At 39.7% G+C, this 15,827-nt stretch overlaps 1 protein-coding gene across 1 annotated transcript in view; it reads left to right on the top strand.

Moving 5' to 3' along the window:
- Window positions 1-1,595: 1,595 nt before the first annotated feature.
- LOC139456398 (calcium/calmodulin-dependent protein kinase kinase 1-like) overlaps window positions 1,596-15,827 on the top strand; it is a 160,170-nt gene continuing 145,938 nt past the window's right edge. Inside the window, exon 1 of the mRNA XM_071238091.1 lies at window positions 1,596-1,688. The gene's annotated coding sequence lies outside the window, so the exon portion shown is untranslated. The remainder of the gene's footprint in view (window positions 1,689-15,827) is intronic.

Below are 15,827 nucleotides of genomic sequence, written 5' to 3'. Positions count from 1 at the left end.
AATATTCATAGAATAGTACTATTTTCAGTCATTGTCGGTAGGCATATTTTAATAATCCTATATACAATTACAGGTTACAAAATGCACAGATGCGGTTACTACAACATTCAAAGTATGTGTGGCAATACATTTCGTGCAGAAAAACACGACAGAAATCAACAAAGGGAATGTATTTACGTTTTGGAGACAACAGAGAGCTTGGAATTTTCTATATACGACTATGACGTCATATCTTTTGCGTCACAATGAGCGATATGACGTCATAATGGTGACGCGCGATGTAGAGCGAAAGCCTTGCAAAGCTTGCTTTGTTTTCGTTAGGGATGCCATGGACCCTAAATATAGACGTATTAATTAATTGTCATATGTTCGAGTGAAGTATTACGGTGTTAACAAACTGCTTGAGTATATACAGCACCATATTTTGTTCGGTGCGTGATTCCGTAATTCAGATCGATACCAACTCAAAGCACTGAACTCAACCCATATGTCGCTTCACTCAATATATTTGCAAACACCAGAGTTCGCTTTTTATTTAGTCATGGTAGAATGGAGATAAACACACTGTGTTTTCAATGTAGAGCTAAGTTACCTGTAGATTTAACCGCGCTAAATTTAACATTTGAATGTGCGTTCGGTTCCAAATTCATGTAACCAAGCTCTACATTGAAAACAGTATGTTTATCTCCTAAGTATACGGAGTATACGGAGTTTTAATTTTCATTATGCAATTGAAAATTTAAAGAACTTTTAACTTTTGATAATTTTGATGATGTATATTTAACCATCACACATTCCAAAAACAGTTTGTAAAAGGTCATCTGCGGCTGGGTAATTTTGTGTAAAAATAAATTGATTCAATGAAGACTGGGGTAAGAAATGAACTTGCAATCACATGACCCCTACCATGTTTGAAATGTTGTAAATTTGTTCCGAAAAAAAAGGCAAATTTATTGATTTTCAAAGATAACATATGCCTAATTATAAGATACCCATCAGAAGTTGTGTCTTATGCGAACTGTTTAAGATTTTATAGATAAGACCATGCAGAAGTATTCTGTGAGTGGTAATTTTGCGCCAGTACAGTTCATTTGGGGGATATATAATATCACTAATTTCAATTGAAAATAAAACATAGGATAGAACCAACTGAGAGAAATAGTTTCCTTTGTTCCCCAGCTTACATCCCCTGTACACTTTCAAATCAAACTACACATGGTCAAAGATAAAGCGATCATATTGAATTATAAACAATAATTTTAACACACATTAACCTGTTTTCACATTCTTTCAAAGTTCTATATATGTTCACTGCTTTGAGACACGATACAGAAGGATGAGGAACAAGAAGTACAAGAATCAACCACGCGAGGCTCATTATGATACTCATAATCACAGCGCTTGTTAGGCATTTATTAAAAAAATACAATGCGTCACAATCGCGCAACTGTGCGCAAGGGACATAACTTAGTAGGTAGTCGCTAGACTGGGTTCCTGTCTACCTAATCTAGTTGCGTCGCATATCAACAGTGGAACCAGTTTAGGTAGTCGCTACAGGAGGGAAGTAGTATACGACACGAGTAATTTTGTTTATCGAATGGTTGCTGTCTGATGAATGTGCGTGACAGTGACATTAACACATGCAAGCCATGTGTGGTTGATAATATGACCCGAGGCAGTGAATACTGGTAATGCATGTTTAGTCATTAGAGTTAGCGTTAGTACATTCATTAGTCCTTTAATTTTACTGTCAAGAATGCGATATTTATATTCAGGGTTAGAACTCAGAAAGCTTGACTCGCACGGGTCATGATAAAATCCCATTGTAACGTTAAAACAATGGGAAAATAGCCTGCAGGAATTTGTATTAGCCCCGGGCCAGCAGGCTAGTGTTAAGTTCTAACCCTGTAAGAAAAATAATTTTAAGACATTGACCTATGACTTATGTATATTAGAATTCGTCATCTGCTCATAGTAATAATTATAGGAAACTCTTTTTTACTTTTGTTATCAAGATGGCTAAGTTTCTGACCGAAGTCAGAGAGGGAGGTAGGGAGTATGTAACTGCAGACTCATTATGAAAATCAAGAAACCATGAATGAACTCACAAAATATCAATTCAACATTGTCATATTGATCCATGAAAGCATTATCACACTTTTGAATCAACCAAGTCTTAATCGACACCACATGTAACAGCAACAAAAGCAGCACGACAATGGCTTTGTATTGTATTGGTGAAAACAGCTCCATGTATAGATCGTGACACACAGAAAGGAAAATTATTTTTCGTGTTTTTATATAAAAAAAACAGACAATTCACAAATTTCTTTCCATGTAGATACATTCTCACTTAAAAGCCAAAATACATGACAGCATTAATCTGTATATTTATCAGCATCAAAGTGAATTGTTAAGAAGGGCCTTTTTCTACGGCAAGATTAGTATTTGTAATGACTGAGATTAGTATTAGTTATGGCTTTGTTGGGCTGCTGTAAGGTTTACATAAATGACAAGAACCACTTAGACTTTATATTAGCTAATCAATTATATCTGCATAATTAGTCAGCTTATTTATCTTTAAATAAACAAAATACATCCACTTAAAATATCTACTTATTGTAGATAACTTTGGCAACAGCAGCATTATATTTTTTTTTAGCATTTCCGACAGTGGATATTACCACTGTGTAATGATTTGATGCAGCACCATTTTTGCTTGTGGCATGATTTGATGCAGTGTTGTTTTTGCTATTTGAGGATTTGATCCAGTTCTGTTTTTGCTATGCGTGGATTTGATGCAGTCCTGTTTTTGCAAGGGAGGATTTGATGCAGTGCTGTTTTTGCTGTGTGATGATTTGATGCAGTGCTGTTTTTGCTGTGTGATGATTTGATGCAGTGCTGTTTTTGCTATGTGATGATTTGATGCAGTGCTGTTTTTGCTGTGTGAGGATTTGATGCAGTGCCCTTATAGTTGTAACCACACACTAGAAGAGCTCTAAAGTGGTGAAGAGAGACCCAATTTTGATTACAATGAACAAGAGCTTCAAGATTTACACATTTTTGGCATTGCTCTCCTTCTCAACAACATATACGAGTAGCATGAGTATTGGCTGAGAAGTTCTGAGCCTAACTCTGAATGACTGCATAGATGGAGTTAGTTGGTAAATATCAATCAACATGATCCACTTCAGGGTCCACACTTATGCCAACAATGCGGGAGTTCCTGGATCCTACTGGAGATAGATAACTTCTGCCTCCATAACCCAACCCATGCTTGTAAGCAAGAAATACAAGTTTGTGAGTAGATGTAGTTCGGTGAGGATCATTGTTCAGTAATTTAAAAAAAAATTAATAATGGTTGATCACATTTATCTGGTGTGCATTGAACTCTACATTTGGTCAGACATATTATTTTGAGCCTATTTGATTTGTGTTTTACAAAAGTTAAGAAACCATATAAATATAAATTCAGTGAACAGATCTTTGGAAAATAACTCGGTGAATAGATCCGTATAAAATAACTTTGTCCTTTTGACTTCTGTTAATAAGATTTTAAAACTCATACAAATCACTGTCCATTGCACACAATGTGCAAACAATGCAAACAATTATGTGCTCAGTAGTTATGAATGAAAAATAATTCTCCAAATACTTCACAATATGGGCAACCAGCTTGCTCATTTCACGCAATGGGCAGGTACTTGTTCTGCCCAAAGCAAGCAATTGAAATTTGTTATGTTTTACATGTTGTTTTTTTTAATAGCATTTAGTGATTAGAACTAAATGCCTTTATGTCAGGCTTGGCACAGTTGCTAATATTATTACAGCTGAATACCTTCATTCCGTGCGGCTACGTGCTGATTTGCATGGTGCCATCGTCTCTGGCCTAGATCTGCTCTTGACACGTCCGGTATAGGAGCGTTTGTTTATAGCGTTATATCACTGTTGGAGCGTGACCTCAGCTCACGCAGCACTTGCTCTCCAGCTTTCAGCCGTACAACACATAGTTATATTCGCGCATTCATCTATAGTTTGTTGCACCCACCCACCCTGTTTTCCTTAATTACAAGCTTTGCAGTTGTCAATTTGGTGGAACTTTACTGGAGCATTATGTTTGTATATCATGATGTTGTCATGAATAAAATGTTGGGCGGGGTGCTGGTGGACTGCATTACAAGTAAAATTTGGCGTCTTTGGATGCAAATAAAAAATTATATAGGATAGGGTTGCCCGCTTTTCAGCAGGAACCAATTTATCCATTCTGCTTTACAGCAGATGGCTTAGTGTCCGCTTTACAGCAGATGGTCAGCTTGGCAACAATAGTTGCCCTCGCTCATGGTTTGGCAATGGTACTTGCCTGGCAACGCTACAGTCCGTTTGACTCCATATGAGTAAGGGTGAAACGATACACCGATATTCCGATGCATCGCGATACTTGACCCACGATACGATATACGATACACGTGGACCCATTTATCGATACGCCACGATACGGAACGCAAATCTCAAGTAAAGCGTTTCCTCGCTATTGTGCCTTTCAATAAACCAGTAACTTGGTTATAGCGCGGGGTAACGCATGGCTCCCCAAAACGTACTTACATTTTTAAGAAGCTCAGGTTTTAGACCGACATGTTTTTCCCCATCTCAAAAAACATTATCAGCTGATCCCCACAAGCACATAACACCGGAAATACCTGTCAGCAAATCCGAACTGAAGTACGCAATTAAATACCATTACTATACTATCTTGTTATTAAAACTTGTTCATTATATATCTGGACTTGTGTTTGTAATATATTTTATTAATTTTATTCAAAATTTCATTTAATTTTGTTTTCATTAAGTTATGTGAAATCGTGTGTGAAGAGATACTGCAACCACGGTCAGATTACCGCTTTTGACGTATTGAAACAAACTTTAGTTGCTAGAGAATGGATACATATATTAAAAATGCCATACTTTGACTCCTTAAAAGTCATGTGTGTGGCAATTTGGCGAATATATGTCAACATAAGGTTTTCGCAATCGAAATACCTGTAGCACGGGAAGTCCCTAGGGTGACTGATCAAATTGTTCCATACGTAAAAATATCCTGCAACAGCAATCACCTGTACCAAAATGCTACATTTGTGGTTCTTATAATTTGAAATATATATATATATATATATTAAAAGCTGCAACTAAGGTAACACGATATTGGAATATATTATTCCTGATAAAATTCTTTGAAGTTGTATCACCGGTGGATTACATTAATTATTTTCTGGTGTTTGAACTTTGAATTGTTTTTAAGGAAAGTTAGAGAAAGTTCCAACTTCAGTAGTCTTGTTATTATAAAAAAATTTTGACTGTTCCAAAATCATGAAAGGTTCAATCTTGACATGCTTTAAGTCTTGTTTTATTTATCATTGCGTATCGAGATACGTATCGTATCGTGACCAGAATATCGAGATGCGTATCGTATCGTGACCTTCCTGTATCGTTGCAGCCCTACATATGAGAACGATGAATTGCAAAATAACTTGAAATCCAGAAAAGTGTATGAAACATCAATACGGTACTTGACCATGAATACCCTGTACCCAACAAAATCTGAATTTTGTTTATTTTCAGACCCATGACGGATGAAGTTCTTTAAGAAACTATCATGTAATTTTGTATAGAAATGTGTACATGACACGTAGGGGGGACAAACCGTGGAAGGCACAGCGCAAGCACGCATGCACTGCACGTTCTGTGGTAGGGGAAATGACAGAGCATTAGAGGGGCCGTCTCATGATGTCACAATCTGACTCGCTCATGCCATAGATCTCGTCGTCGGAACTGCTGGTGCCTGAACCGACTACCACTATTATAGGTTGGACTGTTGCTGGCTGTAGTCCATCTCGTGACCAATAACGTGGCTCTATCTCGTCAACGACTGTGGCCACACAACGCCTCCATGTTTCAACTGTTACCCGACCAAGGGATTCCTTTACGAGTTGTTCAACGTCTCGTAATTTGAACGTTGTGTTCGATTGTCCAACGTCACCCTTGACGATGCCCCATACCAACTCGATTGGATTCAGGTCGCAGTGATAAGGTGGCAGTCGTAAGACAGCGTGACCCTGACCCTTGATGTAACTGTCAACTTTATACGCGAGGTCAGGTTTCATAGTTTTGATGATTTCATAGAGCTGTGGTTTCGTCGCTTGAGAAGGAAAGGTAATGTTCCTCTGTTGCAGCCAAATAACCATGTCTCCTTTACGGTTATTAGAGGTTGGAGTCTTGCTTTCTGGATCCTGCACACTATGATATGGTGCATTGTCCATGACAATGAGAGACTTTATAGGCAAAGCAGGGACTAATTTATCTTTCACCCACTCCAGAAATACATTGCCGTTCATTTCTGTGTGGTAGTCCCTGTTGTCTTTGGCCTTGGCTCTAAAGACGAGGTCACAATCTGGGAGAAAACCCTGACTAGCAGAACCAGCATGGAGAACTATGAGTCTTTCACCCTTTCTCATTGGTAACTTTCTACCAGACTCCTTACAGTCACCACTGGGTACCCACTGACTGCTGGCTGTGTGTGACTCATTTACTCATGTCTCATCTAAGAAGACGGGCTCATATCCTTCTTCATGTTTCTGCTTATGGTACGAAGGTAATGATTTCGGAGACGAACAATGTCAGACCGTTCACACAACACAGCCCTATTTTCTCCAGTTATCTTTATATATTTGTAACCAAATGTATGCAACAGCTGCCATAGTTTGTACTTTGTAACACGTAAATCATGGTCAGTTTCAAGGTGTTTCTTCAAAATTCTTAGGAACAGGTACTTATTTTCTGAGTGCAGTTTAGCAATTGCACGTGTGACTTGATCCCTCTGAAAACTGTCTAATTTATCAACCTTGCATGGTTTTGACATGTTCCCTACCTTCTTGGCCTGACTATATGTATCTCATTGACGAACAACATTTTTAAGTTTCTGAGGGGACATATCAAGAGCTTTTGAAGCTCGTTTCAAGAATTTATTAATTGCATAAAAAGGCTTTGCTCTTTGTGCTTCACTTCTAAAGAAATCATACACATTCAACATCAACTGTTTAACATCTGCTGAGTAGCGCATCTTGTCATTTAATGAACACGGTCACTGTGTAGCACGTGCAGACCGTGCTTGCGCCGTTCCTTCCACGGTTTGTCCCCGTATGTGTCATGTACACATTTCTATACAAAATTACATGATAGTTTCTTAAAGAACTTCATCCGTCATGGGTCTTAAATTATCATAATGGAGCCATGTCCTTATATAATAAGGTATTAAGTAATAAATTGTAATAAATAACAACCAAACAAATATGTGATCTTAAGAAACTTTATTTTCGAAATAGAAACCCATCTCAAGCAGTGTTATCTGCATATAAAGAGTCTCTGAATCACATCACCGCTCACTTCAGTCACTGATTTGTGACTATGGTATTCATGTTGTAGCCATTATATGTGCATATGTGTCCCAGATAACATAATGACACAGGCTAGGGTGTGAGGTCTGATTATTTATTCTGTCATGATAAACCGACACCCTGGAACAATGAATACAATAATAAACATACAATTATATCTAGTACATCAAAACCGAAGCAGATTAAATAATAATCTACCACACTTATAAGCTATACATGATATATCATTTACAACATTTCACAACTACAAGCTTAGACGCGTAAGTTTAATGGATTTACACATTTAATATAAATATGGTACAATAAATATTATATTATGTTACAATGCAAGCAATATATAAGTATACATATATATATACCCGGTGAATCCCACTGGGGTGTATTTGGGTGGTCACAATTCCTTGTAAATAGATTAAATCCCTCGTGAAAACCTGTTCATGATATAAAATACATCATGAAGGTATGTTTATCTACACACATGAACATAACATGTAAACTATTATCAACTTATTAATACACAATACAAGTTACAGAATACACAAATGTCCTAGATTAACACAGACACACATATAGTGAAATGAAATATATCTAGTATACATACACTCACCATGCACACACTAATACTAGTAAGTGTGACATGTTTAAATATGATTAAGGATCTATATAGACATTATTAAACTTAAGTGATTTGCATAATTATACTGGCATGAAATACAATTATAACTTTTAACTACTAACCTTTATATAAGTATATCCTTTCTTCCAGTCCAGTGCACAGTGAAGTAGTAATGCCAAGTGCAGGGTGAAAACAAAGGGGTTTGAAAGTGGGACACAGAGATTTAAAACTAGCCAATCCAGAGGACGCCTGGGCTTACACTCTGATTGACCACCAAGCAGTTGACTGACCCACTAAGTAAAACATGACATTAGAATAGGGCTTTAATGATAATACTTGACTAACAACTACTTAAGTATGCAGCCTGAAATGAGAAATACAATAAATAATTCTTGATTAATGCAATATCTGAAATATACAAAATACCATTATTGACAACATACATAGTAAATTAAAAGCTAATTAATAAAACATGATTGATATATACACAACTACTATCTACCACACACTTCCCCCCCTGCGACTAAATGATGTCCTCATCAATTGCCTGAGATAAGGTGAAGTAAAGTGTCTTGAACTTGTCCAGGATCACTCGTCAGAATACCACTGAGCATCAATGAAGTGAGGTACTCTGCTCTGGACTTCCAATCAGGTTTTGGTACAGCTGCTGACATCACATATTCACCACTGGTCATCCACTGTGGTTTAGTCCTGGAACGACTGGATGTCCTGGGACATGGTACTGGTGGTGTGACCAATCTCTCTTGAGGTACGCTAACATCTTGTGCTATCCCTGGTTCTGAAGGTAAATTCAGAACTTCAGATGTTTCGTCCACCTGTGATGTCTGTGCTGTGTCAGATGTATCATTGTACGAACTATCCACCGCTGAAGATGCACCCACATCCTGCTCCAAATCTAGAGCAACTTCCTGTGACTGGTCCTCTGCATCTTCATCATCAGCAGTACTATCTATATCTGCCTCTACCTCAGCTGGCCTATCAACTACATCTGCAGCTGAAACTGACGGTTCTGATGAAGAGATGGGGACAAGTACGAAGTCATCATCTTCACTCTCTGCGGTGGTGTTTTGATCATTATCAGTTGATAATGTCTCTCTCATAGTAGGTTGCAGACGTGGGCTAGACCTCCTTTTCCGTGGTTTGGGTACAGGAACAGATGTTTCTGGTCTAGGAAGAGAACCAATGGGCAGTAACAGATTCCTATGAAGAGTCTTCTTCCTGCCCCCTCCGTTTTCCTTTTCAACAACATACACTGGTATAGAAGGGTTTGGTTGGCTTGTGACAATGTAAATGTCATCTTCCCACTTGTCAGCTAGTTTGTGACGACCGTCAAAAGCTACTACTTTAACAAGGACACGGTCACCCACATCTAATACAGCTGCTCTTGCACTGATCGTAGTAGGACTTCTGCTGGGATTGAGACTGTTTGGCTTGTCTAGTAGCTATCTCATAGGCATTACGCAGCTTTTCCTGAAAGGTCTTGGTATACTTGAGAATTGATCTCGTGGTGACAGGTACTATGTCTAGTCCAAAGGCCAGATCTATAGGAAGTCTGGGATGACGACCGAACATGAGATAGAAAGGAGAGTGTCCAGTAGATTCATGTCGTGTGCAGTTGTACGCATGCACTAGTGGTGCAACATGGGTCTTCCAATCCTTCTTGGCTTCAGGTTCAAGTGTTCCAAGCATATTGCACAATGTCCTATTAAACCTCTCGCACATTCCATTACCCATGGGATGATAAGGTGTTGTGGAGGACTTGTCTATCTTTAGAAGCTGACAGAGCTCAGTCATCACCTTGCCCACAAAGTTAGCTCCCTTGTCCGAATGAATCCTTTTGGGCAAACCACAATGGACTACAAAGTTGTTGAAGAACAGCTCTGCTGTGGTTCTTGCTGAAGTGTTCTTTGATGGATATGCCTGTGCATAATGAGTAAAATGATCTGTTATCACAAGAACATATTGCTTACCACCTGTAGAGGGTTCCAATGTCAAAAAGTCCATGCACACTAGTTCAAGTGGCTGAGATGTTATGATACTAACCAGAGGTGCACGAATTGAGGTGGAGGACTTGCGCTTCATGCATCTGCCACAAGATTGTATGTGAATCTCAACGTCCTTGGTCATACCAGGCCAGTAGAACCTTTCCTTGAGGAGAGAAACTGTCCTGTCTCTGCCTGGGTGTCCTATATTTTCGTGAAGACTTCGTGAAGCTGCTGCTCGACACCGTGAAGGGAGAACAAGTCGCTTCTGTTCAGTTCCATGCTGTTGAACAACACGGTAGAGAACACCCTTCTGGATTCTGAAGTGGTCGTAGTTCTTCAACAATATTGTCATCTCTGAGTTCCCTATATATGACCTTCTGTCAGGCTTGATCCTGTTCTCCAGTCCCTCAATGATGGTTGCAAGACAAGGGTCTCTAGCTTGCGCACGTCTCCAATCACTGGCATTCATGTTACACTGATCTTCGTCTACATTGATATCCTTCTCTCCTGTTACATCTGTGGACATACAGAGACTTTCTTCCAAGCTGTTTACATTGATCATTTCACAGATAGCACGAACTGAATCTGCTGTGATTTGATCAACCTCAGTATTGGCTTCTTCAGTGGGCAGCCGGGATAGAGTGTCTGCATCCACGTTCTCTTTTCCTGGTCTATATCTGATGCTAAAGTTGTAGCTTGCCAAGGCTGCCAACCAGCGATGACCCGTAGCATCAAGTCGAGCTGTAGTTAGTACGTATGTGAGTGGATTATTATCTGTCACTACAGTAAAGTCATTACCATACAGGTAGTCGTGGAACTTATCAGAGATAGCCCACTTCGGACACAAGAACTCTAATTTATGTGCTGAGTAGTTTCTCTCTGAACGGTTCAAACTCCTACTGGCGTAAGCAATGACCTTTAGGTGACCTTCTTGTTCCTGGTACAGTACTGCACCGAGACTTTGGTTACTGGCATCAGTATGAAGTTCAAAAGGCTTCAAGAAATCAACGTAACCAAGCACTGGCGGTGTTGATAACTTTATCCTCAACTCATTGAAAGCTCGATCCTGCAAAACACCCCTTGTCCATTCCTGTTTGGTCAGCTTCTGGGCTCTTGACTTCTTGGAAGCAGTCTTTGGCAGTAGTTCAGATAAAGGCTTTGAAATCTTTGAAAAGTCCTTGACAAATTTTCGTTAATAGCCTGCAAACCCCAGGAATTGTCGAACTTGTTCTGGTGTAGTTGGCGTAGGCCATTGAAGAATCTTGTCAGTCTTCTCAGGATCTGCTTCAATGCCATCAGCTGAAACAATGTACCTGACGTATTTGACCTTTCTCTTGAAAAACTTGCATTTCTTGGGAGCTAGCTTAAGTCCACATTCCTGCAGCCGCTGGAACACAAGCTTAAGCCTCTCGACATGCTCCTCATATGTCCTGGAGAAAATGATCAAGTCATCAATATAGATCAGACATATATTCAAGTGCAGACCTTCTAAGAACTTCTCCATCAGTTGTTGATAAGTAGCTGGAGCATTGGATAAGCCGAAGGGCATCCGGTTATACTCGAAAAACCCTAAAGGACCTACTGTAAATGCGGTTCTTTGCTTATGATCTTCCTCCACCTCTACCTGATGGTAGCCGCTCTTCATGTCAAGGACAGAAAAGTAGGTCATACCACCTGAACAGTCAAGCATTTCTTCGATTCTGGGGAGTGCGTAGGAATCTTTGATGGTTTGGCGGTTCAGTTGCCTGAAGTCTATACACATCCTGTGTTTTCCATTTTTCTTCTTAGCAAGGACTACATTGGATGCCCATGGGCTGTGTGAGTGTCTTATTACACCTGCAGATAGCAACTCCTGTAAATGACTTCTAACTTCATCAAACATAGCTGGTGGAATACGACGATGTTTCTGCTTAAAGGGCATGTGGTCATAGAGCTCAATCTGATGCCGAACTTGTGTTGAGTGACCCAAGTCATCATCTGCCTTGGAAAAGATGTCCTTGAATTTGAGTATGGTGTCTAATCCTTCCTCAATCTGATCACGTGTTAGGCCCTCCTTATTAAGGGTGAAACGATACACCGATATTCCGATGCATCGCGATACTTGACCCACGATACGATATACGATACACGTGGACCCATTTATCGATACGCCACGATACGGAACGCAAATCTCAAGTAAAGCGTTTCCTCGCTATTGTGCCTTTCAATAAACCAGTAACTTGGTTATAGCGCGGGGTAATGCATGGCTCCCCAAAACGTACTTACATTTTTAATAAGCTCAGGTTTTAGACCAACATGTTTTTCCCCATCTCTAAAAACATTATCAGCTGATCCCCGCAAGCATATAACACCGGAAATACCTGTCAGCAAATCCGAACTGAAGTACGCAATTAAATACCATTACTATACTATCTTGTTATTAAAACGTGTTCATTATATATCTGGACTTGTGTTTGTAATATATTTTATTAATTTTATTCAAAATTTCATTTAATTTTGTTTTCATTAAGTTACGTGAAATCGTGTGTGAAGAGATACTGCAACCACGGTCAGATTACCGCTTTTGACGTATTGAAACAAACTTTAGTTGCTAGAGAATGGATACATATATTAAAAATGCCATACTTTGACTCTTTAAAAGTCATGTGTGTGGCAATTTGGCGAATATATGTCAACATAAGGTTTTCGCAATCGAAATACCTGTAGCACGGGAAGTCCCTAGGGTGACTGATCAAATTGTTCCATACGTAAAAATATCCTGCAACAGCAATCACCTGTACCAAAATGCTACACTTGTGGTTCTTATAATTTGAAATATATATATATATTAAAAGCTGCAACTAAGGTAACACGATATTGGAATATATTATTCCTGATAAAATTCTTTGAAGTTGTATCACCGGTGGAGTACATTAATTATTTTCTGGTGTTTGAACTTTGAATTGTTTTTAAGGAAAGTTAGAGAAAGTTCCAACTTCAGTAGTCTTGTTATTATAAAATAATTTTGACTGTTCCAAAATCATGAAAGGTTCAATCTTGACATGCTTTAAGTCTTGTTTTATTTATCATTGCGTATCGAGATACGTATCGTATCGTGACCAGAATATCGAGATGCGTATCGTATCGTGACCTTCCTGTATCGTTGCAGCCCTACTCCTTATCCATCTCTATCTGATCAATCAATGTGTCAGAGTCTACGGGACGACCAGGTGGTAGATCTTGAATTGTGACCGGTTGCAGCTCACATAAAATAGCCCGAGTCGGAATGACGACAGCCTTGTTAGTGACATTTGAGATGTGCACTTCAATGGTATCCTGTCCTTGAGGGTTGTATTGGATGATAGTTGGGGCAATGTCAAGATCATGTGGTACTGCAGAACTGATGGTTGGTTGTAGCAATGCACATACCTGAGGATATGCTAACCCTCTGCTCAGTTGGCCCTTGATGACTGTGGTGCTATTACTAGGGATTATAACACTTTTATGTTCTGCATTCCTAACCAAAGCAAGTTTCCCATGGTTTCTCTCCAATTCCTTTTCATGTAATACAATACTTCTGAATGCTAAGTACCAGGGGGTATGCAAATTGGCCCTCTGTAAAAACCTATCTCCATTTTGGTTTCGGCATGTTTCAAGAAAATGTGATAACACATTTGTGCCCAGTAAAACTGGCACCTTTGCATTGTATCTGGTGTCAGATGCCACAAGAAACAGACAAGATACAGAGTCCTCATTAACACCACCTCCAGGAGTCCTAACTGTAACCTCGATAATTCCCTGATATTGGAGTTGCTCACCACCAGCACATTCAATATCAAGCTACTTATCCAAAGACACTAATGGGATATGAGAAAGATGATTCTCATAAAAAGATTGAGAAAGTATTGATACAGTGGCTCCAGTATCAAGAAGGGCGCACACTGGAATGTCCTCAATGTAAACTTCAACTTCATTAGAAGTTCCTACTGATCCTTGAGGCAGTTGCCTGTGTGTGGGGCGTTGAGAATTGCCTAATGTTAGTCCCTCCCCATAGGCCCGGGCAAGTTTAAAGGGCGCCTCTGATGATCCAATAAGACACGACAACCATAGGCGAAATGGCCTGGATATCCACATCTGTAGCAAATAGGTGTGTTTCCTTGAGGTTGAGTGTTATTCCACTGTGACGTGATATGTCCAACTGTCGGCTGGGACTGCTGTGGGCTGGGGGGCTGATACAGTGGTGCAGCTGCACCCTGTTGGGCATCCCCTGACTGTGCACCCCTCCAAGTAACCTTTTGTCCACACTCGCTACCCTGTCGATGTCTGGGATCTCTGCCTCTTCCTCTCCATGAACCACTCTGGTGTTGTCTGTCCTCATAACTTGGTGGATTGGGATGTATAAATGACTGACACTGATATACCTGAGCAGACATCTGTGTCTGTTGTTCTTTCATCTCTGAAATTTCTACTTTCAATTCTTTCATCATGTCCTTTAGCTCCGAAAGGTCTCTTTCTTTGGCAGTCTCAGTTGTCGAGGCCATCTTCACAGTTGCAGACTTGGGCCTGATCTTGGGTGTGTCTCGTTTCCCATGGTTCAGATCAAACTCAAGTTCACGGAGGCATAGTCTTAATTCATCAAAATTGGATATAGCATCGTATTTGTATCCAGCTAGACTCTTAAGCGATGAGTGTAGGCCATCCCAAAGTCCTGACCTTAGCATATCATCCTGTTCTTCTTGTGAGACGTGCTTTAGTTCAGTAAGCTGGAACAATAACCTCTCCAACCTACAACTCCAGGTTGCCACGTCCTCGTCATCATGCTGACTGGTACTGTAGAACTCTGATAACAAGGAGGAACAACTCCGTAATGTTCCAAAAGCACTCTTAAATTTGGACAACAACTCTGCAATAGATGCCTTATGACCTAATTTCATGGAAACCAAAGCTGCTTCTCCTTTAAGTGATTTGCGAAGGGCTTGCAATATTACCTCGGGGCTGTATGTCTTACTCTCCATGAGGCAATCCACCTCATATCTCCAAAGATCATACTCTGTATCTTTCCCATGTTCTCCACTGAAGAATGGTAATCTGGGGAAATGCTGGTAAGACACTGATGTAGGATGGCTTTGACTTGTTTGCGGCTGTGAGGTATCAGACGAGTCTTCCATCTTTATAGCAATACCTTCCTCTTGAGACATTCCATGTATCCAATGCTTTAAATCCTCTGGAGTATCATCTTTAGGTGTCATCCCCATCTTTCTAAACAGTTTCACCATGTTACCCAACTCCTCCTTACTGAGTTCCATATTGGACAGAGTGGATATAATCGCTAAATGTTCTAAGAAGAGTTTGTATTAACAAGCGTCACTAAGACGAAAAAGCTAAAGTGCAATATGGCGCCAGCGCTGTTGTCACCTTTGTGACTAAGTATGTATGTGACGATGAAAGAAGCAAATTGACAAGAATGTGATTATAGCTAAAAAGAAGGCATTATGAGCTGAAAACGAAATGAAGGGCAGTAAAGCAGACTTGATATAACCAAGTGAAGCAGCAAAGTCATCTGAGTTGATCACCTGGAAAAGAATATGAACATGTCTAACTACCAATTAATACTAAAGTATGGGATAGGTGGGTTCAGTCACATAAAATGAGTGAGTGAGTGAGTGAGTGCACATTTGATGAGACAGAACTAAAGCAATTGCTTCATAGCTAGCTTTTGAAACGAGTCCATGATTGCGTGAATCTTGGTACAAGTTGATAACATTCTGCACCCAAATA

This window comes from Haliotis cracherodii, unplaced genomic scaffold (assembly GCF_022045235.1).
Source record: "Haliotis cracherodii isolate W230 unplaced genomic scaffold, xgHalCrac1.p SCAF_11, whole genome shotgun sequence".
Taxonomy (NCBI): Eukaryota; Metazoa; Mollusca; class Gastropoda; order Lepetellida; family Haliotidae; genus Haliotis; species Haliotis cracherodii.
Note: the sequence above shows the minus strand (reverse complement) of the source record. Positions and strands in the feature narration are given on the sequence as shown.